Genomic DNA, 25,188 nt, shown 5'->3' with positions numbered 1-25,188 from the left:
CACGTGTCATTCTCTACTAAGATTACTTTTTATAGCCCGTTTTAGGTACTACTGTTGGAGTTGAGAGCAAAATATAGGTAGTATGAAAATAGGTGGCTACCCAAGTAAAAAAATAGGTAGTCTATTTTAGGTAGTATTGCTGGAGATGCTCTCACCGCACACAGGCGCGCGATGGCCGGCGGTGGCGCGAGTGCCAGAGCGAGCAGGGAGCTGCGGTGGTGAGAGCCTCGGCCAAGTCGTCGAGGCAGGCAGCACCAACTCTAAGATCGACGAGGCAAGCAGCGCCGATTCGGTCGGGGAGGCCTGGATCTACATGCGTGGGCATGGAATCGTGAAGGCTGGTTTGCATATTTACATGCATCGTTGTATTGATTTGTGCTAGGCTTCGGATTGAGAAATATTTTTTGGAATTTCAATCTTAGGTTTACAATTGCTCGATTCCTCTTCTTTTTATGTGCTGCACATGATCCTTTCTTATTGGGTGTTTGGATCGAGCACGAGCGATGGCACCAACTTCTCTTGTACTTCGTTGTCGTCTCTTTTAAGATTCAATTCGATAGTGTTTTTTCTGTTGGGATTGAAACTCCAAGTCCTGCAGGATTGGACACCTGCGGCAAAGTCCATGTACCATACGTTAAGAAATTAGGAAAACTGTGTTCTTGTCCCTGTCCAGTAAGCTAATTGTGATTTTGCTCTTGCTTTTTTAACTTTGTGTTTTTACCCCTATTATTTTGAACTAAATGGTCCGTTTGCCCCCGCTTCTAACGTCCGTCAGATGGACATGGATTAATCAAATTAAAAAATTCTAAATCTGAAAAACAAAGGCCAAATGACCATAGTGCCCCTTATCCTTATCTCCTCATCCCAAACGCACGGGGCGTCGTCGCTCGCATCGGGCTTGGACGCGGCTTTTCCAGCGGCGGCTGCAGAAGCACCAAAGGGGAGGGGAGGCCACAACTCTAGGTTCGGGCGCAGGGAGGGGCTGCTTCCAGGGCGCGGGTCTGCCTCCCGGCCGTGGCTCCAAGGTGCCGGCGCGGCCTTCCTCCAGGCGCGGGGAGGCCGCGGCGCCCGCTCGAGGGTCAGCGTGCGCGCGCTGGGCAGAGGCAGCGGTGCCCTGCCAGGGCTCACCGGCGGCGTCCGCCTGCAGGTCCTGGTGTTCGCCCGCAGGTCCCGGCGGCGCCCGGCCGCGGGTCGTCTTCTTCCTCTAGGCGCCCGGCTTCGTGGCTGTAGGGGCGCGTGCAGAGAGCCCCATGCCTTGTGGATATCCTGCTCAGCACACGATGCTCAGGACACCTCCTAGACACCAGATCTCTCGAATCGATCAACATGGAAGAGCAAAGGTGGTTTCAGCAAACCCTAACCCTTATGTATTGTTCTTTTATTGTCAGAGTGACTGTATTGCTAATGGTTTGAGTCGGATTAGCTAACCGCATACTACTTGTTGTGGTTTGTAGGCCAAATCACAGGGGTATACGGCTTGTTGTTAGACTTCGATCTTTTTTCAGCTTGCCAGACAGTGCGCCAAAGTCATGGCAGCAGGGTAAAACTTTGCCAACTAAAGTTGTTGATGACATACATAGCTTTGGGCTGCTTCAGTTGATTGATTTCATAGCTGAGCATTGCATGTGGGGTTCTAAGAAATACATAACCTTATGGCGTGATCTGGAAAATGACTCATTTGAGATCAAAACTGATGAACATCTTTTAGAGTGGTTGTCGATAGAATATCGTCGGCAGTCCTCCGACGGGTATCCCATGAAGGTAGATTGATCGGCAGAGAGGCGTGTAATCAAGAACAAGAAGGCAACAGACACACACGAGTTAGACAAGTTTGGGCCGTCAGTATGACGTAATATCCTACTTCTGTGGTCTGTTGGTTTGTATTAGCTATCGTATGATATTGCGTGAGTTTAGAGGGGGGTCCCTACCCACCTTATATAGTCCGAGGGCAGGGTTATAAGTTGGTTAGATTTGAGAGATAACCAGAAAGTAATAGCAGATTACAGGAATCTTGGGATCATACGTATCCTAACAGATCTCGTAGTATCTTCAGGATATCTTCCCGGTGTCTTGCCGGAGGCGCAGAGCAGAGTCGTGCCCCGCAAGGCTTCGTCTTGTGGGCTGGGCTGCCCCTAGGGGCACAGCCCATATGGTCTACCATAGGTATCCGGGGTCGTACCCCCCACAGCTAGTCTCCGAGCGCCTTGTACCCATTGTGCAACGCCATCTTGAGCTTGTCCGAGTAGGTACGAACAAAGCCGAGCAGTCAAACTTATGGTCCGACCACCGTGATGAGTTGCCGAGCAGTTGCCGAGCAGCATGAACCATAGCCAAGCAGTATAATCCAAGTACGGCTTGCCATAAGGGTGTAAGGAGCTCAAGATCAGAATCAAAAATTTCTTCGCAGCGGACCAAGTGTGCCCACTTAGAGTCCGACCATGAGAAAGGGAGATAGTCTTCTTCAGCTTCAAGAGGCGCGGAGTCTTCCATATTAAAGCAAACACATTCACCACAAGGTGAAGTGTGCCCACTTAGTCCCCGAGCCTGATAGTAGATGACGTAGTCATGTGGTGCCAGGGTCAAAAGTAGAAAAAAAGTAGAAGACTAGCCGAGCAGGCAGCCAGTCCCCGAGCGTAGCCCCAAAAAGCACATTCACCGCAAGGTGAAGTGTGCCCACTTAGTCCCCGAGCCTGACAGTAGGTGACATGTTCACGTGGTGCCAGGGTCAGAAACAACAGTCAACTTGGAGAAAAAAAGAATCACAGAGAAAACACCGAAGTAATGGCTGTACAGTAGTAATTACTGAGCCGTAACGGTTGGCGAAGATGTCGGTGAATATTCAGCAAGCTATAACAAATTGCGGAGACAAATCAGCAATACGGGCCAGGGTTGCATGAAGGCCCAGGTAACGGCCCACCTTCAGTTGCGGAGAATTCAGAGAAGCGCAAATCATGGGAACAGTTTCTCAAAAACCCTCGAATGCGAAAAGGTGGGGGAGTGCTTTATAACTGTGCCGCCGCACCCCACGCTCATACCTTTGCCCCTTTGCCATTTCATCTTCCTCCTCAGCCGTCGCATTTCCAGATTCACATCTACACTTGCTTCCGCTGCCAAACCCTAACCAGATCTAAGAGATGGAGCCGAAGAAGGGAGCTACGAAAACAAAGAAGACGAGCCCCTAGAAGGCGAGCGTCGAAATTCGGCATGACGAAGAGTGGGTGCCGTCGTGAACGGGAGAGGCGGAGCTCAATAGATTGGTGGAGGCTGGTGTTCTGCCTGACCGCGTCACCGTGGGATGGTGGCTGGCCCTTGGTGAGCCCTTCCCCATGCCTCATATCGACGAAGCTATAGTGTTTGAAGATTATTTCTGGCGCGGGTTGGGATTTCCTGTACACCCATTCTTGAGGGATCTGTTGGAGTTCTAGGCACTTAGTCTATGCAATCTCCACCCAAACACCATCTTACACATCTCGATCTTTATCCACTTCTATGAAGTGTATTTGGGGATTCTTCCACTCTTCAACTTCTTCAGACACCAGTTCTGGCTGAAGAAAAAGGGCGGTAGCGGTTCCAAGGTGGTCGGCGGAGTGTATCTTCAGCTGCGTGATGAAATGGCGGGCGTGTACCTTACTGTGCCATTGAACACATCGCATAAGGGGTGGAACGCCAGGTGGTTCTACATGAAACAGAGCCATCATTCCATCCGTTGCGATGTCGACCACATCCCAGAGAGCCAGAAAAGCTGGTCGAAGAGGCCAAACCGTGCTGATATGGAGCAAATGAGGGAGCTCCTTGGCCTAATAAAGGGTGTGAAGACCAACGGTGGACTGGTAGCGGCGAGCTTCATAATGCGCTACATCCAACCCTTCAAGGAGAGGGCCCACATGGGCTTTGACTTTAAGGGGGACATCGACGGCACTCGGGAGAGGTCGAGGCGCTGTCGAGAGACGATGTTGTAGAGCGGCCCATAGAGCTATTCGCTCCATTGGCCTCATTCCAGGTGTTGGGGCAGATGAGACCCTTTAACTGCACGAATCCACCCCCTCAGGTAACTATCTCAATTGTTTATTCCCGATACTATTAATCCTGTAGCATTGCCGAGCAGTGAACTGATTCACTTATGCAAAGATCCATTCGCAGGAAAGAGCGGTGTACTTCTTAGGCGTGCCGAGGGGTGATTGGTCGAGGGGAGTAGACGCTCGACCACCGGCTCGGCCTAAAGAAGATGCAGCCAGTGCCTCAACAGAGTCTAGAGGCATAGACACTTGTTAGATGGATAGTTCTCCCTCGATGTCGGAAAAGGTTCAGGGGAAGAGGGCAGCGGCAGACAAGCTGGCCCGGAAGAAGAGAAAAACGGCGGGTGCCACTCCCCTCAAGCCAGACGACGTCTCGCCTGGTGGTGATCGGACCACTCGGATGCGGAGCACCGCGATGTTCGAGTGGTCAGATGATGACAAAGTGCTAGTGGCTCCTCCACCAAGCACGAAGGTGCCTCCATGCAACACGCGCGCGGAGGTACGATCGAAGAGAGGCAAAGAAGTCAACGAGTAGCAGGCAAGGGGAGTCCCCAAGCATTAGGAGAGGGCAGTCCCCAAGCAGCGGGCAAATGGATTCCTAGAGCAGCGGGTGGAGGAAGTCCCAGAGCGGCGGGCGGAGGAAGTCCTAGACTGGTGGGGGGAGGAGAAGCCGACAGTGGAGAAGGCAGGACCTTCACCCCAGAGCATGAGAGTCGACCCCACGGCCACGCCTAGGGGCTCGAGTAGTGTCGATAGAATATGCTCGGCAGTCCACCGAGGGGTATCCCGCGATGGTAGATTTGTCGGTGGGGGTGCGCGTAATCAGGAACCGGATGGTGACACAAGGCGCAGAGACAGTGATTTAGACAGGTTCGGGCCATCTGATCGACGTAATACCCTACGTCCTGTGTCTTTGGTGTGTTGTATTGAGATGTAGTAGATAGATCTAGATGGATCGTCTATGTATCTTGTCCACTAGGGGACCCCTGCCTCTTCTTATATAGTCTAGAGGGACAGGGTTATAAGTAAAGTAGCCTATTTGGTACTATACAATATCTTGCGGTGCACGCCGAGCAGCACCGTGCACGTCTTGATCTTGTGGGCTGGGCCACCTTTGATGGTGTGGCCCATGTCTTGGGGGCCATACCCCCATAGCTAGTCCCCGAGCCTAACAGTAGGTGACGTAGTCACATGGTGCTAGGGTCAGAAAGTAGAAGACCAGCCGAGCAGGCAGCCAGTCCCCGGGCATAGCCTCGAGATGAGAACAAGCACATTCACCGCAAGGTGAAGTGTGCCCACTTAGTCCCCGAGCCTACTGGAAGATGAAGAATGAATCTTGTAGCAGGGTCAAAGAAAAAGAAAGCTTGCCGACATCGTCTGACATGCGCGTATCAAGACCCCAGATGCGCCACCCAAGATCAGCACCCTGATCCAAATAGCATGGAGCAGCTTGATAGCACACCAATGAGATATAGCAAGATCCGACCACCGAGGAGTCCCTGGCGTAGTTAGTGATGACCGAGCACCGAGGAATCCCCAGCGTAGGCGGTGATGTCCGGGCACCGAGGAATCCCCGACGAAGCTAGAGAGGTGCGAGCATCGAGGAGCGAGGAGTCCCCGGTGTAGGCGGCGATGTCCGAGCACCGAGGAGCGAGGAGTCCCCAGCGTCGCCGGCGATGTCCGAGCACCGAGGAGTCCCCAGCATAGGCAGCGATGTCCGAGCACTGAGGAGTCCCCGGTGAAGCTAGCAATGTCTGAGCACCGAGGAGCGAGGAGTCCCCGACGTCGCTGGCGATGACCGACCATCGAGGAGCGTGGAGTCCCCGGCATAGGCGGTGATGTCCGAGCATCGAGGAGCGAGGAGTCCTCGGCGTCGTTGGCGATGACCGAGCACCGAGGAGCGAGGAGTCCCCAGCGTCGCTGGCGATGTCCGAGCACCGAGGAGCGAGGAGTCCCCAGCGTCGCTGGCGATGACCGAGCACCGAGGAGCGAGGAGTCCCGGGCGTCGCTGGTGATGTCCGAGCACCGAGGAGCGAGGAGTCCTCGGCATCACTGGCGATGACCGAGCACCGAGGAGTCCCCGACGTAGGCGGCGATGTTCGAGAACCGAGGAGTGAGGAGTCCTGGGCGTCGCTGGCGATGTTCGAGCACTGAGGAGCAAGGAGTCCCCGACGTCGCTGGCGATAATCGAGCACCGAGGAGTCCCTGGCGTAGGCAGTGATGTTCGAGCACCGAGGAGTCCTCGGCGTAGCTGGCGATGTTCGTGCGGTGAAGTGTGCCCACTTAGTCCTCGAGCATGAAGAATCCGAGCGCTGAGGAGTAACCGGCGTAGCTGGCGATGAAGCACGAGCGGCGAACAGTCCGATCAACTGGTCGGCGATGGAGTCCATGAACCGAGCGGTCTGACCAGTTGATTGGTGGGGAAGCCCGAGCACCAGGTGATTCGATCACCTGGACGATGATCCTGCAATGCAAACATGTAGAACGGGTAGTACATGATGTAAAAATAAATGAACTCTGGAGAAAAATCAGCAATGGTGATGAAACGGCGTATGCAGTTCGGCGATCAGTTGGTGTGAAAATATATTTATGTTTAATATAAACCGCTCGAACAGTTAGTATGTAGCTGAGTCTCCAGCCCTAGCTAGCCCATAGTCCATAACATCGAGCGCAGAGCCTGTGCACATGTAGGAGGAACAGGCGTGACCAAGGAGCCACTGCCGACCACCCATAACGCAGAGCGCGGAGCCCGTAGCACGTGTAGGGAGGAGCTGGAGACAGGGTCGTCTCTGGAGGCGTACGAGCATCAACAGGACTGTTCGAGGGTTCGAAAAATTGTTTGGAGAGCAAATATGGAGAAAACAGCTCAGAGAAACATTATGGCGATATACGGAGATTGGAGAATATTTAGAAAAATATTAAAGCATGACTCAGCTTTGGATGGAGCGTCTGATCGGTGGTGTATGGCGTTGTCTGGTCAGCGTTGACGGCGAGCACCTGGTGGGCGGTGAGTTGTTAGTGAAGACGACCTCGGAGGTGGTTCTAAGATCGGATCTGCTGTCGCGAGGGCTGGTGTAGCCAGCGATGAATCATCGTCGTGGAAAGGCATGGATCTCCACGATATTGATGATGAGAACGCACTGTTGATTTGAGGTCCATCTAGCTTGCCATGGATCAAGCGCACACCCCTACCTGGCATGCCAACTGTCGACAGAATATGCTCGGCAGTCCATCGAGGGGTATCCCGCGATGGTAGATTTGTCGGTGGGGGTGCACGTAATCAGGAACCGGATGGTGACACAAGGCGCAGAGACAACGATTTAGACAGGTTCGAGCTGTCTGATCGACGTAATACCCTACGTCCTGTGTCTTTGGTGTATTGTATTGAGATGTAGTAGATAGATCTTGATGGATCGCCTATGTATCTTGTCCGCTAGGGGACCCCTGCCTCTCCTTATATAGTCTGGAGGGACATGGTTACAAGTAAAGTAGCCTATTTGGTACTATACAATGTCTTGCAGTGCACGCTGAGCAGCGCCGTGCACATCTTGATCTTGTGGGCCGGGCCACCTCTGATGGTGCGGCCTATGTCTTGGGGGCCATACCCCCACAAGTAGGCAGCGCCGGTTAAAGAAATTGTATCGGCAGACCAAACCGTAAGTATCCTTGCCTTGGAGTTACTTTGTCGTCATTCCTTATCCTTTTTTGGCGATTGACGAGCTGATCTGATGCAGAGCAAGGCATACGGAGGATCCAACCCTACCCATCTAGATTGATGAGCGGTAGAAGGCTAGCCTCAGGGCAGAGGAGATGCTGGTGGACCCCATCCCGGAGTCCTTAGGTGCTCGGTAGCCTGTGGAGGAGTCAACCGCCCCTTCTACTGGACTTGGCATGATAAACGGTTGGCGTCAATGGCGGACAGGTCGGCAGCAGTGTTTGAGGCAATGGCGGGAACCGCTGATTCCTTAGGAGCATAGGTTGGAGTTGCCGGTGTCACGCCGGAGTCTTGAGCAAAGAAGCCTGTGGTGCCGGAGGAGCAGACGGTGCTCCCTAAGGCATTGAAGGGCATGGTCGGACATGCCATCTGGCCACTGAGCCCCTAGGTGGTGCCTCTAGCTACGGTGGAGTAGGACAAGGTGGAGGAGATTGAGCATGATGAACCTCGACCTCAAGCTATCCGAATCCTCTGAAAACACGATGATGAGGTGGTGGTTGTCGAGGAGGAGGACACCACCAGGGAGCTCAGGAGACTAGAGTCTGTCTTTACCGGGGTGATGAAGCAGATCAAGGTTAGTACTATGTCTGGAATGCTCCTCTTTGATGTTGGAGACCGAAGTTCTTCTTCATAATCTTGGCATTTTTGTAGGGGATAACTTGGACCGCCGAGCAGCGGCGCCAGCTAATAAAAAGGATGGAGCCCCTCGCTGAGGAGAATGATAAACTCAAGGAGGTGATGAACCTTATGGAGAGAAACATCTAGAGGGCCTAGTGCGAGCGAGACCTTGTGGAGTCCAACGCGTGGGACCTAGAATACCAGAAGGGTGTCCTATCCGAGCAGCTGGCGATAGTGTCCGAGCAGCTACGCGGCAAGTCTGAGAAACTGTCAAGTGCTTCCGAGCAGCTGGAGCAGAAGTCCGAGCAGCTCAGGAACATATCCGAGCAGAAAGCAGGTATGGCGTATCGACGAAAGTACTTTGTATAGTTAAATAGCCATATTTTTCTGATGATTGTTGTGCTTGTAGAGCAAGATGTGGAGCTTGGCCAGCTACGCTAGGCCGTCGAGCAACTCTGAGAGGAGAAGGCAAAGGAGTCAGGGTGAGCAGACAAACTAGCCGAGGAGCTGAATGGTGAGTACTTCTTGGTTGGAGTTATAGCTGGAGTAATATCTTGGCTCAATGGATTCTTGTGATGCCCGCAGATTATCATCGAAGGGTTAAGGCACAGTTCGATGTGCTAGAGCAGGATGCCCGGACCCAGAGGGACAAGTTCGATGCCATAATTGCTGGTGTCATGCCGGTGCTCAACTGTGTCGACCTAGAGGTGGCTCCTTAGCCCGACGATTGGCCACCGCATCCAGACACCGTCATTGAAAGGTGCAAGGCAGCGTGGAAGAACTTCAAGAGCTTCAACCATGATGCCATTATGACCGCCATTACTCACGCCCTTGCGATGGTTTGGTCCCACTATCCAGCCATTGACCTTCAGGCGATAGGGGTCGGGTTCGCCGAAGGGATGGGCGAGGCGGAGCACCAGCAGCTGGAGGATGAGGTGTAGGATGCGGCGAAGAAACTGGCCGATGACATCGACCTGTTTGGCGAGATGGATGGCGATGGCGAGGCTCAGTGATCTTCTTGGAGAATATTATCTGTAGCATCTGGAGAGGGCAGAAAACATTTATGTATGTGCATAAATGTTATAAAGTGCATGTTTATGCAGTTTGTTGGTATTTCAGTGTAGAATCATTGTAATGATAACCCTAATGCAATTATACGTGGTATAAGTAGCGTCTGAGCAGTTAGTTCATTACTGAACTCTTTGGCCTTAGCTAGCCCATAGTCCATAACGTCGAGTGCGGAGCCCGTGCACGTGTAGGAGGAACAGGCGTCACCAAGGAACCATAGCTGACCACCCATAACACAGAGCGCGGAGCCCGTAACACATGTAGGGAAAGATCGGAAACTGTGTCTTCTCCATAGAGCGCAGAGCGGAACATGTGCTGCTCGGCGGTTGGCGAAATAACGTGGAGATAAACATAGCATAAGTGGCATTCGAGTAGTTAGTTCTTTACCGAACTCTCGGCCTTGGCTAGCCCATAGTCATAACGTCGAGCGCAGAGCTCGTGCACATGTAAGAGGAATATGCGTGACCAAGGAACCACAACCGACCACCCATAACGCAGAGCGTGGAGCCCATAGCACGTGTAGGGAGACATCTGAGACTGGGTCTTCTCCATAGAGAATAGAACAGAACGTGTGCTGCTCGGTGGTTGGCGAAACATTTCGGAGATATGGAGAAATGTGGTCAGTGATTTGGAGAAACCTGTTCAACAAAATTCGTTGGTGATTTGGAGAAATGTGGTCGGCGATTTGGAGAAACTTGTTTGGCGAAATTCGTTGGCGATTTAGAGAAACATGGTCGGTGATTTGGAGAAATTTGTTCGGCGAAATACGTTGGAGATTTGGAGAAACGTGATCGGAGATTTGGAGAAACTTGTTCGGTGAAATACGTTGGAGATTTGGAGAAACACGGTCGGCAATTTGGAGAAACTTGTTCGGCAAAATACGTTGGAGATTTGGAGAAACACAGTGGAGCAGTTATGGCGATCCCATAATGGAGCTTGTTAAGGAGTAGCTTAGAGCTTCGGCGATCGTAAGTGGAGATTAAATCGTAATGGAGAAAATAATGGAGACAAATTATGGCGACCAAAACTTTATTCATCATGAAGTGGAGAATACATATCTAGAGCGTTTCAAGGATAGAAACGTATAAGGTGCTCGATATGCCATGAGTTGGGGACATCGATTCCATCTAAGTCACGTAGGCGATAAGACCCTGGTCGGGTAACCTCTTTGATGACATAAGGCCCTTCCCAGGGGGAGGAGAGCTTGTGCATCCCTTTAGTTTTTTGTTTTTTGTGGAAACGAGGTCGTCGATAGCAAATGAATGACTTTTGATGTTGCAATTGTAGTACCTCCACAAGCCTTCTAGATATTTTGCTGTGCGGACGCAGGTGATCAGGCGTTCTTCCTCAGCCCTATTGATGTCCTTTGTCCGAACAGCTGTGGCTTGCTCTTCATCATAATTTTTCACCCTAGGGGCTCGGAAGACAATGTCCGCTGGTAGTAAGGCTTCTGAGCCATAGACCAAGAAATATGGAGACACACCTATGCTATGACTAGCTTGAGTGCGCAGTCCCCAGACCACAGTTAGTAACTCTTTGAGCCATCTATCTGGATGCTTTTCTTCTTTCTGATATCGCCTCTTTTTTAGGGCATCAAGGATCATGCTGTTCGCCCGTTCGACCTGGCCATTGGCTCTAGGATGGGCAACAGAGACGTATTTGACGAAGATGCATCGGTCTTCGTAGAAGTCCCAAAAGTTATGGCTAGTAAATATAGTTCCGAGGTCGGTGATAATGTTGTTCGGGAGACCAAATCTATGGATGATATCTTCAAAGAGCTCAATTGCTTTCTTTGCAGTAACCGAGATGAGCGGTTTATACTCGATCCACTTGGAGAACTTGTAAATGGCGATGTATATGTATTGAAAACCACCTGGCGTTGGCTTGAAAGGCCCAATCATATCTAGTCCCCAGCATGTGAAGGGCCAGGAAGCTCTGCAGCTCTTGTGCCGGCACGTGTATTTGCTTGGCAAAAAATTGGCATCCTTCACATCGTCGGACGAGGTCTTCTACATCGGAGATGGCCGTGGGACAATAAAAACCAGCTCGGAAAGCTTTGCCGACCAGGTTTCTTGAGGCCGCGTGGTTGCCGCAGGAACTAGAGTGAATTTCAAGAAGTAGCTTCACTCCTTCTTCTTGGGTGATGCATTTCTGTAGTATCCCTTCCTTAGCACTTTTCCTCATCAAGTTGCTGTCCACCAGCACGTAATGCTTGCTTTGACAGATTTGGCATTCAGTTTCAGTCTTGTCAGCGGGTACTTCAGCGCTTGCGAGGTACTTGATGAACTGTTCCCTCCAATCGATAGCCGATGAAGGTACCGTAAGTACTAGCTGCTCGGCAGAGGGAACTTCCTGAATTTCCTTATCTTCTTTAATGGATGGCGCCAGAAGATCTTGAACAAAGACCCCTGGTGGAATCACAGCACGAGAGGAGCCTAACTTGGATAAGTGTTGGGCGAGCTAATTTTGATCGCGTACCACGTGGTGGTACTTGATACCGTAGAACTTCCCTTCAAGCTTCCTGATTTTGGCACAGTATGCATCCATCTTCTCACTGGAGCAGGACCAGTCTTTATTGAGTTGGTTGATGACCAGCGTGGAGTCCCCATATACCATGATGCGTTTGATGCCAAGCTCAATGTCTATACGGAGTCCATGGAGACATGCTTCATATTCGGCAACGTTGTTGGAGGCCGGAAAATGTATCTGGAGAACGTATTAGAGCTTATCCTTGGTTGGCGTGATGAACAGAATACCCACACCAGCATTGTTGATGTTGGGAGCGCCATCAAAGTACATCACCTAGTGCTCGGGGTAAGTAGCGGTGATGGGCTCTTGAATCTCGGTCCACTCAGCAACGAAATCGGCAAACACTTGAGACTTGATGGTAGGCCTGCTTCTGAATTTGATGGAGTAAGTGCCGAGCTCGACAACCCACTTGATGATATGGCCGTTGGCCTCTTTGTTGCAGAGAATGTCCCCCAAAGGGAACTCGGTGACCACGGTGATCTTGTAATACTCGAAGTAGTGGCGGAGCTTACACGACATAATTAGGATGGCGTATAATAGCTTTTGGACCTGAGGATAACGAGTCTTGGGATCGTTAAGAACCTCACTGATGAAGTATACCGGACGTTGCACCTTATAGGCATGCCCGACCTCCTCGCGTTCGACCACAATGGTTGTGCTGATGACGCGAGAAGTAGCGATGATGTAGATCAGGAGGATTTTGTCTGGCCATGGTGCCATCATGATCGGAGGCTTTGTTAGGAACAACTTGAGCTGCTCGAAAGCTGTGTCTGCCTCCTCCAACAAGGAAAAAAGCTCGAAGGCCTTGAGGAGTTTAAAGAAAGGTAGTCCCTTTTCGCCGAGGCACGATATGAAGCGGCTTAAAGCAGCTATGTAGCCTGTAAGCTTCTGTATATCCTTGACGCATGTTGACCGTTTCATGTTGGTGATGGCGGAGACCTTGTCGGGGTTGGGCTCGATGCCACATGAGCTGACGATGTAGCCCAGCAGTGTACCAGATGGAACTCCAAAGATGAACTTTGAAGGGTTTAGCTTCCATCGGTACCTTTTTAGGTTGGCAAAGTGTCGGTGTTTTGGACCGACAGGCCCTCAACCAACTAGTGAAAGTGTACTGCATGCCCCTAATCCCGGATGGTGATGCAAAGAGACACAAGGTTTATACTGGTTCAGGCAATAGGTGCCCTACGTCTAGTCTGAGAGAGCGATCTTGTATTCCTTGCACCGAGGTGCTCGTAGTAGGGGTTTACAAGCAGGGCGAGAGAGGGAGCTAATCCCAAGTCTCTGCGTAATGGTGTGAATTGCTTGAGATGTTGATCTCTTGCAATGAGGAAGAGTGTGCATTACAAAGCGTTGCGTTGTTCGTGCGTGTATGTGTGTTCATGAGTGACTGAGTCCTAATGCGTGAGTTCGTCTGTCTCATCAGTTCGTCCCTAGAAGCGGCCCCGGTCACTCCCTTTTATAGTCGAAGGGAGGCTCGGGGGCGGTACAAGGATTTGCTACGTGGCGTTTCGTGAGTGGAGGCGGCATGCCGAGCCCTGTAGCTTATCACTATGGCAGCATGGTCGGTGGAGCGGCCTTGTCCTCGATGCACTAGAGTGACGCGCTGGTCACGCTCGATCCTGTGCGGCGTGGGAGGTCCTGTGATGGCTTGGTGCAGGGCATGGCGCATACTATGGATGACATGCTAGTCGCTATATGTTGGCAATGTAGAGAGCCGAGGCCTAGTCGGTGCAGAGGCTAGACCATCGTGGGGGGCTCGACGGGTGCGAATCCCGAGGCTACCGAGACCCCGAAGCGGATAGCCGAGGCTCGGAGGGAGCAGTTGGTCTTCATACATCGATTCCGAGGCTACAGGGACCCGGACATGTCTCTCCACGCTATGCTATCCTCGGAGCAGGGGTTAGGTAGCACAGTGCAGCACGGGCGTCAGTTGTGGGCACAGTGCCGAGCACAGCGGCCGGTAACCCCTGCCCCGTCCTGTCCCGGGCAACATGGCATCGATGTGACTCATGTCCCATTGGCACTCCGCTGTATCGAGCCGTCGTTCGGCTGACGTCGCGTGAGTGGTTGGATGTATTGGTTGGACGTGACGTCCTATCAGAGAGGTCGGTCAAGGCGGAGGCGACGGGGTTGTTGCCGAGCTGGCCTCGAGCGAGTCAGAGAATTAGTACCTTGTCTGAGGCCTTGCGCGCGGGGTCTCGAGCGAGGCGGAGAATTGGTACCTCGTTCGAGGCCTTACGTGCGGGGTCTCGAGCGAGGCGGAGAATTGGTACCTCGTCCGAGGCCTTACGTGCGAGGTCACGAGCGAGGCGGAGAATCGGTACCTCGTCCGAGGCCTTACGTGCGGGGTCTCGAGCGAGGAGAAGAATTGGTACCTCGTCCGAGGCCTTACAATTTCATTTTGGGCCGAGCCCGCTTCGGGTGAGCCTAGATATTGTTTGAGGTGGGCCGGGCGGTCCAGCCGAGCCTCGGATAAGGTGGGGGTTTGCCGGTGGTTGTCTCTTAGCTTCGATTTTTATGAGGTCTAAGCGATTTTTCGGTTCTCGCTTAGGGGACCCCTTTTTATGGCACCCGACATGAAGGTTTCTTCGAGGTCGGCGATAAGATTGTCGGTGGTCTTGGACTTGACGACCACGTTGTCGATGTAAGCTTTGATGTTGCGGCCGATCTATTGATCAAGGCACATCTAGTTGGCCCTTTGATAGGTTGTCCCGGTATTCTTGAGTCCGAAGGACATGGTGGTGTAGCAGTACGCACGGAAAGGCATGATGAACGACGTCTTGATCTGGTCTTCTTCCTTGAGGGAGATCTGGTGATAGCCGGAGTAACAGTCGAGGAAGGAGAGCAGTTCACAGCCGACGGTGGAGTCTACAACCTCATCTATCCGAGGCAGACCGAAGGGGTCTTTAGGGCAGTGTTTGTTAAGATCAGTGTAATCAACACACATTCTCCATTCTTTATTCTTTTTTTTGAACGAGAATAGGGTTTGCTAACCGCTCAGGGTGATACACTTCTTTTATGAATCTGGCAGCTAGGAGCCATTTTATTTTTACCCTAATAGCCTCCTTCTTGTCTGGCGCGAATCAACAGAGTTTCTGCTTGATCGGTTTGGTGGTCGGCGTGACATTCAAGGAGTGCTCGATCTTCTCCCGTGGTTCCCCCGGCATGTCTATAGGTTTCCAAGCAAACACGTCGGCGTTGGCATGTAGGAAGGAGATGAGCATGTTTTCCTATTTGGGGTCAAGGTGAGCCCCAATCTTCATGGTCTTGGAGGGGTCGTCGAGGCTGAGGCCGACCTCCTTAGTTTCCTTGGACTTGGCGGAGGTGCAAGGAGGCTCCAATGATGGGATCTCCAGGTCATCGGCGGGCACCGTCTTGGCGACAGTGACCACACTGGCCATCTATATGGAGAGGTCGGTGGCCTCAGCGAGGGCGAGACTCTCTATCTCGCAGGCATAGGCGATGGAGAGGTTGGCCCATAGGGCTAGGACTCCTACAAGCGAAGGCATCTTCAGCACTAGATAAGCATAGTGCGGTACAACCATGAACTTGGCAAGAGCTGGTCGACCAAGTATGGCGTGATAGGCGGTGTTGAAGTCTGTGACATAGAAGTTGATATGCTCGACATGGTAGTTGCTTGCCGTGTCGAACTGTACTGGTAGGGTGATCTCTCCAAGTGGTTTGGATGCCCTGCCAGGTACCACACCCCAGAAGGAGGAGTCTGAGGGTGTGAGATCTGCTATCCTGAGGCCCAACTCCTTTAGGGCTCCGGTGAAGAGGAGATTCAGAGCGCTCCCACCATCGACATGCACTTTTCTGAAAAGCACTTTCTGGATGGTTGTGTCGAGGACGAGGGGGAAACGCCCTGTGTAGGGGGTGTCCACCCACTGGTCAGCCCTGCTGAAGATGATGGGGACCTCGGACCATGGGCGATAGCTGGGGTTAGCGATGGCGTCTTCTGTAGTGATGGCGAGCACCCACTAGGCGGCGAGATTCCATTCTCTTCTGCTCTTGGTGGAGGCGAGGCCCTGATGATGGTGGTGACCACCTTGTCATGATCCTAGAAGGCATTGCTATTGGCCCTAGGTGGTCGGCGGCCTCTGGCTCCATCATTGGTGTCGTCGTCTAGCTTTTTGTCTTGGAACTCCTTGGCAAAGCCGAGGCAGTCCTTCATCTTGTGCCTGGCGTTCTTGTGGAGAGGGCATGGGCCATCAAGGATCTTCTTGTACTGCTCGTCGTAGTTGCGCTTGGCGCAAGGTTCATTGATGGCAGTGATGATGTGGTCTGGCCGGCGGTAGTGATTTTGACTAGACTTGGATCCTTCTAGACGATCACGGCCGCTATCACGATGGTAACTGCGGTCGTCATTGCGGTGGTAGTGGTGGTGTCGATCGTCGAGGCGGTTGTCCTAGCGGCGTGTAGGACGATGAGTGCCTGCATCCTTGTTGAAGCGCACCTCGGCTTCCTCGGCGTTGGCATACTGGTTGGCGATCGTGATCATCTCGCTAATCCCTATGGGCGGCTTGCGGTTGAACTTGGAGCGAAGCTCGCAGTGATGGAGTCCTCGGATGAAGGCGCTGATGACCTCAGCTTCCGTGATGTTGGGAATAGAATTCCTCATCTCAGAAAAGCATCAGATGTAGCTATAGAGGAGCTCGGACGGCTTCTGGTTGATGCAGTTGAGGTCATGTTTGGTGCCCGGCCGAGTACACATAGCCATATAATTGTCGGTGAAGACTTTTTAAGCTCTTCCTAGGATCCGATGGAATCCGGGGCAAGGCTTGTGAACCAGTTCATGACGGTTGGCGCGAGCATGACGGGAAGATTGTTTGCCATGACACTGGTGGCTCCTCCGGCGGTGCGAACAGCAGTGGCGTAAGCCTGTAGCCACTGTGTCGGGTTCATCCATCCCTTGTTGGTCTCGACCCTAGTGATTTTAAAACCATGGGGCCACTGAAGTGTTCGGAGCACCCTCGTGAATGTTGGGGGCCCTTCGGGGTTGTCGGCGCCGTTGTCTGTAGCGTTGTCGGTGACGAGCGACTCGAGAGCTCAGTCCGGGTTTTCGTACTCTTGCTCGTATTCCTAGGGGCAGCGTACTTCTTCTTCATGGTGACCAAAACGACGTTCGTTGATACGTCGTTGTGCATCTCGAAGATTGTTGAGGTGCACTCGGATGTCTTGGTCGACCTCCTGGTCGGGTTGGCAGTGATGTTCAATGTGGTTGCCCCTAGCTCCGCCCTGGAGGGGTTGCCTATCATCACGGTGCTGGTCGGTGAAGCGACTTGGGCGGCGATCGGATCTTGTGGCGGTTGATCAGTGAATTGAGGTTGTGGAGTAAGAAGGTCTCTGATCCTCGTGGATCTCATTGACCTGGTAGTGCGCCGCTTTAAGCATTGCGGCGACCTTAGCGACCTCTGGTGTCTGCAGGAGCCGGGCGAGCTCGTTGGTGGCCACTGCCAGATTGGCGCTTGGAGTCTTGTAGATGTCGTGGCTGTCAACATGGACAAACTCATTGTCAAGGTTGCGCTGGAGTGGCCTTCCTTGTGAGTCAAGATGCTGCTCGGCCCTCGCAAGGGCAGCCTCATTTGCTCGGTGTTGCACACGGTTGACGTTTCGGTTCTCACAAACGGCGCGTTCCTCCTCGGTTTCGCCATTCCGAGGGGGCTGTCGACGCTGACATTGAAGATTGCGCCGCCACGGAATGGAGGGGGAAGAAGTAGTTCGGTGGTGGTTTTGGCGAGAGTCTCCGTAGAGCCCTGGGACTCGGAGTCTAGATTTTCCTCCAAGATGGTTTGGAGGGATGTTTTAGGGTGTCGGGCGATGTGCAACATGTTGACAGTCGGCGGAGGCTGGTCGGCGATCTGGTCGGTGAGAGGATGGATATCTCCAACCTGATCGGTGAATTTGCCCCTTAGGGCATCTTGGTAGGTGGCAGTGATGTTGGCGAACCCAAAGGGTAGGGCCGTAGCCCCTAGAGTTTCCCGAGCAACCTCCGACAGATCTGGATCGGAGGGTGGTCGGCGCTGAACTAGAGTGTCTAGAGCCAATTCGGTAATGGAGAGGCAATCAGCGAGCTTCTAACCAGCCTGATCGATGGATGCAATCAGATCATCGTTGTTGATCTGCCTCCTCTAGTAGTGAGGAAGCGGGCAATGAGTTGTCGATGAAGGCGACCTCGGAGGTGGTTCTGAGATCAGAACTGCAATCGTAGGTGCGGGGCTGATCGGCGCAGAATTGATCTGCACCGGCTCGAGGAGCTCTCCGACTCTGTCAGCGTTGATGATCCACATGATCGATCCGACCGTGAAGATCTAGCTGGGCTGCGGGAGGGACAAAGAGCCTGTAGAAAAAGCCATCTTGTTCGACAAGAAAATAGCACACACACCCCTACCCGGTGCGCCAACTGTCGATAGAATATCATCGACAGTCCTCCGAGGGGTATCCCACGAAGGTAGATTGATCGGTAGAAAGGCGTGTAATCAAGAATAAGAAGGCAACAGAGACACACGAGTTAGACAGGTTCAGGCCGTCAGTATGACATAATACCCTACTCCAGTGATCTGTTGGTTTGTATTAGCTATCGTATGATATTGCGTGAGTTTGGAGGGGGGTCCCTACCCACCTTATATAGTCTGGGGGTAGGGTTACAAGTCGGTTAGATCTGAGAGATAACCGGAAAGTAATAATAGATTATAGGAATCTTGGGATCATACGTATCCTAACAGATCTCGTAGTATCTTCAGGATATCTTTCTGGTGTGTTGCGGGCGACACCGAGCAGAGTCGTGCCCCGCAAGGCTTCGCCTTGTGGGCTGGGCCGCCCCTGTGGGCGTAGCCCATGTGGTCTACCGTGGGTATCCGGGGTCGTAACCCCCATAGTGGTTTGTACTCAATGTAGACAAGGGGGTAGCTTGCATCAATGCCCAGATAAATGATTTTGATGGGCCATTGCAGTTTTCACCAACCAAACGTAGATGTCATCCTAGTGTAAGGAGTAGAGTACACCTAATTGAGGGGAGCACAAATGAGGGAGCCAGCACAAATGAGGGAGGCACCACAAATGAGAGAGCTACCACAAATGATGATGAGGGGGTAGGAGATGATGATAAGGCATATTCTTTGATAGCAGCTATGACACTGATTTAGCTGCATCATCTGACTCTGATGATGATTGCTCTGACCTAGAGTTTGATCCTGATGGTCAAATAGTTGATGATGTTGATGAGTATGATGCTCCCATGTTTTCATATGATCCTGATGATCCATGCATTGATGTAAATGTGGTGTTCCTAGATGTGGATCAGTGTAAGTCTGCAGTTACACATCATGCTATCTTGCATGACCATGCTTTTAAGATTGTGAAAAAAGATCAAGAAAGATTTAGAGCTATATGCAAGAGAGCTTATAAGGGTTGTAAGTGGACTTTTTTTGCATCTACAAGCAAGAAGTACATTGAATGCAAGGTAATTTGGTCCTCTTTCCATCATGTTGTGTGTTGACTTGAGATGTAATTTGCTAACAAGATGTCGGATTGTCATTATTGTGTTGTAGGAGAAGACAAGTGGACCAAAGCACATGTGCGGTTCTTTCAACAAGTGTGGTCAGTCCATGGCCTCAAACAGATAGGTTTGTGATAGAGTTGTGGACTTATTGCGAGATGACCCTAAAATGGGTCCAAAGGAATTGCAAGATGAGTTAAAAAAGAAGTACTCGGTGGATGTTCCATATGATAGAGTTTATAGAGGAAAGATGAGAGCACTTGATATCATATATGGGAAGTGGGAAGATTGTTATGACTTGATTCCTACTTATCAAGCTGAGCTTCTGAGGTTAGTGCCTGGCAGTGTTGTTGAACTAGAGACTGAGGAGCACAATGGCCATGTATGTTTCATGAGATTCTTTGTTGCTCTAAAGCCATGTATTGATGGGGTTTTACAAGGATGCATACCATATATTGCCATGGATGCAACTCACTTGACAGGTAGGTCAAGAGGTTAGTTTGCTGCAGCTGTTGCAGTAGATGGTCACAATCGCTTGTTCCCAGTGGCATATGGGGTGATTGAGACCGAGTCTAAAGAAAGTTGGACTTGGTTTATCGAAAACTTGAAAAAAAGCAATTGGTACTCCTCCAGGTGTGTACATATGGCTACTATTTGCCTGTTTCCCTTCAAGTTTAAATTGTTGTTACCTAACATATGTCAATTATATGTCACATAGGTTTAGTCATCAGTACAGATGCGGGCAAGGGAATTGAAATTGCTGTTGAAGATGTCTATCCAGGAGTTGAGCATAGAGAGTGTATGAGGCACTTGTGGAAGAACATGAAGAAAAGTTACAGTGGCACTCTTTATGGGAAGAATATGTGGAAATGCATGACAAGATAAGACAAATGATCATCGAGAAATTTGTCTTGAGATCAAAGAATGCTAGATAGATGACTGGAAAAATAATCCTAGATATCATCAAAGATCTGAATGCTAAATCCAAGGCCATTAAGGACCATGATGTCTTAATTTGTGGGCCTGGAAAAGCAGAAGTGACAGTCAATAGATTTAGGCATGCAGTTAACATGGAATTGAAGACATGTACTTGTAGGGCTTGGCAAGTGACTGGAAAGCCTTGCAGCCTGCTCTAGCTTTCATTGCAAAGCTTACTAGAGTGGTACAAATGGATGACTTTGTCCATGAATACTTCTCTATTGAAAGGTTGAGAAAGGCATATGCAGGTACTTTCATTCTAATGACATACAAAGACCTGTGGCCACGTATTGACTTAGGCTACAAAATCTATAAGCCTAAATTGAGAAGGAAACCTGAGAGACCTAAAAAGTCTAGGTTCAAGGCATATGATGAGGTTAGCAGTAGTAAGAAAAGAAGATTATGTTATGAGTGCAATGAACCAGGGCATCTAGCCAAGACTTGCCAAGGAGGTCTCACTAGTCAAAAGAGAAGGTTCAATTCTTGACAACATGGATCACAAGAGGACAACACCAACCCAAAGTAAGTCATGGTGTACTACTTATTTCTCGATCTATAGCCATTGCTAATTTTCAGATCATGTTTCTTCTCTTTTTAGTGCAAATGAAACTATGAGGGGGAGGACGAGAGGAAGAGGTAGGGGAAGAGGAAGGGGAAGAGAGTCAGGAGAGGACAACAATGACCCAATGTAAGTCATGGTTGTATTGGTGCTCACTTGTACTTATAGCATGATATGATAATAGCTAATTTTGAAATCATGTTTCTTCTCTTTTAGTGCAAGTTCTACTGGGAGGGGTAGGATGAGAGGAAGGGGAAGGGGAAGAGGAAGAGAATCAAGAGAGGGCAGTAATGACCCATTGTAAGTTATGGTTGTATTAGTCTACTTATTTGTTGTTGTAATCATTACAAACCAACCAACGCTCTTCAGTCCAAGTTCTATGAACAGATGTACATGAAGGGGACAAGGAGGGCAGCGAACAAGAGGAACAACAGGAAGGCTAGCTAGTTTGTTAGGTCTCTAGGTGGTCCTTGAATGAGATGCTTGTGGCTTTTGTGCACATGTTCATATGGTGCAGACTTGTTGCTTTTGTGGACATATTGCCATGGTGCAGACTTGTTGCTTTTATGGACATGGTGACATGGTGCAGACTTGTAGCTTTTGTAGAAATGTTCACATGGTGTATGGGAGACTTCGAAATATGATATGGACATGTTTCTCCATGATTGTTGTCATGTGTTTTATATGTGCTTCATATTGTTGTCATTATGTTATCAAAATATTGCCAAGGTGCTACCAAAAATTTGAATATTTTTTCAACATCAAATCTGAATTGAAATAATTGTAAGTTGTGCCAAATATATTTGAGCAAATATGAATGTCTAATTTCCAAATTAGGGGTAAAATCACAAATAGGCTTAAAAACAGGGGCAAAATCAGAAGGGCATTTCTGTCTTTTTGTACAAAATTTAACACCGTTAAGGGAGGTTGACGGAATAGGTGCAAAGTGCTGCTTCGTTTTGAAATCATAGGGGTAAATTCACAAAGTAAAAAAGACAAGGGTAAAATCACAATTTCAAAACAAAACATGAGTAAAAACGTAGGAGCCCCTAAGAAATTTGTGTTCGATTTGGTTTGATCCGGTCATCCTTGCTGGTGGAAACCGAATCGATGAGATGAGTTAGCAAAAGTAGTTAGAGAAAACCTGAAATTTTACCTTTTTTATTAATAGGTATATATTCGAATTTGAATTAGGATTCCTATTCTTATTTTTATTCAGACTCAGAGAGATCTATTTGTCCTAACTATGTAGGTCATATAAATTTAGACGGAATAAACTCTCGACCACCGGTAGCTAGGAGGAGATGGTCGAAAAAATTAGATGGACAAAAAAAGATGGTAAAATTTTTTACATCTTTATTATTAGGTAATAGATTCGGCCTCAAGCGTCAAGAATCTCGATTGTGGACGTCCTTTCCTTTAGAGATGGTTGGCCGCGTCCTTATCCACGCAGCTTTGCACCGCCATGGCGCACGAGATAGGTCCCGTTCGCTGGTCTGAAACTTAGCTGAAACTGGCTGAAAAACACTGTTCCAATTAAATTGTTGTAAAAGAAAAATACTATTTTGATTAAAAAAAATCGAACAAGTCGAATATAGGTAAGCCGGTTCATATTTGCGCTGGCCATGCGGACGGGGACGGCGACGACGACTCCGGCGGCCTGCTGCCCGTCGTAGCCGTGGGCGCGAGCGGGTCGTGGAGACAGACGCCTGCTGCGCGAGCGTGGCTCTCGCGCAACTGCCGTGTGGACAGCCGCGGGACCCACGCGCGGGTGGGGCCGCGGGGGCATGTCGCACACCTGCCCCGTCCACCTCAGCGCCTCAGCCAGCCAAACCGTTTCCCAATCTGGAAATTTACCACGAGACCGGGCGTGCGCGTGCCACAAACATACGAGTAGTACATCCCCCCTTGGTGATTGGTGAATGACCCCCCGTCCGCCCGCCGTCACCGACCGCCGGGCCCCATCCCGACCTCCCCGTCCCCAACTCCCTGGCGCAGCAGCCTCCAGTAACCGCTCGCTCCCCTGCTCCTACCTTCGTTCCCCTGCTCCTCCTAGCGCGCGTGAAGAGAAGGGAGGTCGGCAGCCGGCTACACTGGCGGCTCGGGTTGGAGCAGGCGGGAAGGCGATGGCGCGTCGTCGCGGCCGCGTGGAGATGCGGCGGATCGAGGACCGGGTGAGCCGGCAGGTGCGCTTCTCCAAGCGCCGCTCGGGACTCTTCAAGAAGGCCTTCGAGCTCTCCCTCCTCTGCGACGCCGAGGTCGCGCTCCTCGTCTTCTCCCCCGCCGGCAAGCTCTACGAGTACGCCTCTGCCAGGTGATTAATTTCAATTCCCCCTCGCTCCCCTTATTGTTGCTCGCTCATCCGATTAGTAAAGCTACTATAAGCAAGGGCGGCCGGGACTATGGATCGACTGGAGGCCTGGAGCAGTTCGTCGGCCTCGATCCCGTTGTCCCGCGGCGAGCCGCCGCCTCGCCATCCAGACTGTCCCCCGAGTGGCACCACCTTGCATCATGTGAGCATGACCCCTGTCCCTCTGCGTTCGTCCACCTGTTCCGGATCTTGCCTTAGACCTGCTACAGCTCCGGCCGGGTGTGCTGTGCTCTGCTCTGCCTTAGGCCAACAGAAGCGCGCCCCTGTCTCCTCTCACCATGCGCACGTGCTTTGCGTGCGGTGCGGATGGAACTGGGCTCGCTTCGCTTGAGACTTCCAGAGCGCGCCCGTGAGCAAATTGTGTCATATATACTACTTCCAATATTTTAAGTAAAGTATCTCTTTTCTATTGAAAGCATTTTATTTAAGATATTAGTACTAGCACAGCACAATGTTCTAACTTGTATGAGCGCGGATTATGAGTCTGAATCATATATGAGATACAGAGGGCGAAACCCAATATGTATTAGAATCGAATTCTATATCTACAGGCTTTGGAATCTATTTGATTTAGTTGAATGAGTCTGGACTAGTCTTATCCAACAAATATAGCTAACTCGTTAGAGCAGGGCCCCTACTTATGTCCTTAACATCAAATTCGAGGGCTAGAGCCGCTCCAACAGAGCCCTTACTAGGTTCTACAAATGAGAGGCCCCTCAAATTTCCCCTCGGTCTTCATTCCTAGGTATCCTACTTCAGACCCTCAAATGGCGGTTTCGGTCGTTTCCCTTCCCGTGTGCTAGTGGAATAGTGCCTGCCCATCCACCGATAAGGCCTCCCTTTGCAGTGCGGGTAGGCGTGTCTCCCTTCCCCTAGTGGCACGAATCTCCAAAGGTTGGCTCCCTCCATGGCAACCTCTCTCACCGGCAACACCCTTCCTCGGGCGCGACTCCCTGCGTGGCTCCCTCAGCAAGGCCCGCCCCTTGACTTTTCTCTCGGCGAGCCCCTTCCCATCTCGAATCCTCTCCCCTAGTGAGCCTCCTCCTAGCCCTGACTTCTCTCCCTTGCAAGCCCCTTTCGGGCCTTCCACCTGACCCGACTCATGTCAACGGTGAGCCATTCCACCCGCCTTCCCCTCGCCGTGGCGTGCTCCTCCCGTTTCAGGCTCTCTCGGGTCCTCTATAGTTCAATCGGTTAGAACTATGGTGGATGATGAGTGGGTCCCATATAGTAATGTCTACTGAAATGGATTTAAAGATCCTGACTTGAGAGCTTCTATTGAAGTAGATGTAAAAACATGTCTCTAAAAATAAAGGGACCTCGCGAGTAGAGGCCCTAATTTGAGGGCTTCTGTTGTAGATGTTCTTATCATTGGCATACCTAATCCTTGACGGCGCAACAAGTTGTACAAAACCTATTACATCGCATGGGTATGTTTGCCAATAAAATATTAAAGTTATTAGTAGGGACATGAATAATAGTTGTCCTCTTCCACAAGTTGCATGACAAATTTGCCTCTATTGGAAAGTTCTATTATGCAACAATAGAACTTTCATTTCTTTCTTTAGAGCACCATAAGGCTAATTATAGTACTACATAATATTGTATCATACAAAATGTATTTTTTCATCTTTTAAAAAGATGTATTAGGAATGGAGAAAGTTCTTTCAGGTATATATTTGCACAATCAATTTCTAGTACGATACATAAATAAACATACTCCCACCTTCAAGGTATATTTTGACAGTTAATTTCTTGTACAAAATATAAATAAATGTACTCCATTTGTCCTAAAATATAAGATATTGGGTATTAAAGTGTCGCAAAAGATTTTAG

General features: G+C 50.6%; 1 pseudogene; it reads left to right on the top strand.

The window, feature by feature from the left end:
- The first annotated feature begins 829 nt into the window (after positions 1–829).
- Positions 830–21,594, top strand: LOC136460300 (uncharacterized; annotated as a pseudogene).
- Positions 21,595–25,188: the final 3,594 nt, after the last annotated feature.

This window comes from Miscanthus floridulus, chromosome 6, assembly GCF_019320115.1.
Source record: "Miscanthus floridulus cultivar M001 chromosome 6, ASM1932011v1, whole genome shotgun sequence".
Taxonomy (NCBI): domain Eukaryota; kingdom Viridiplantae; phylum Streptophyta; class Magnoliopsida; order Poales; family Poaceae; genus Miscanthus; species Miscanthus floridulus.
Note: the sequence above shows the minus strand (reverse complement) of the source record. Positions and strands in the feature narration are given on the sequence as shown.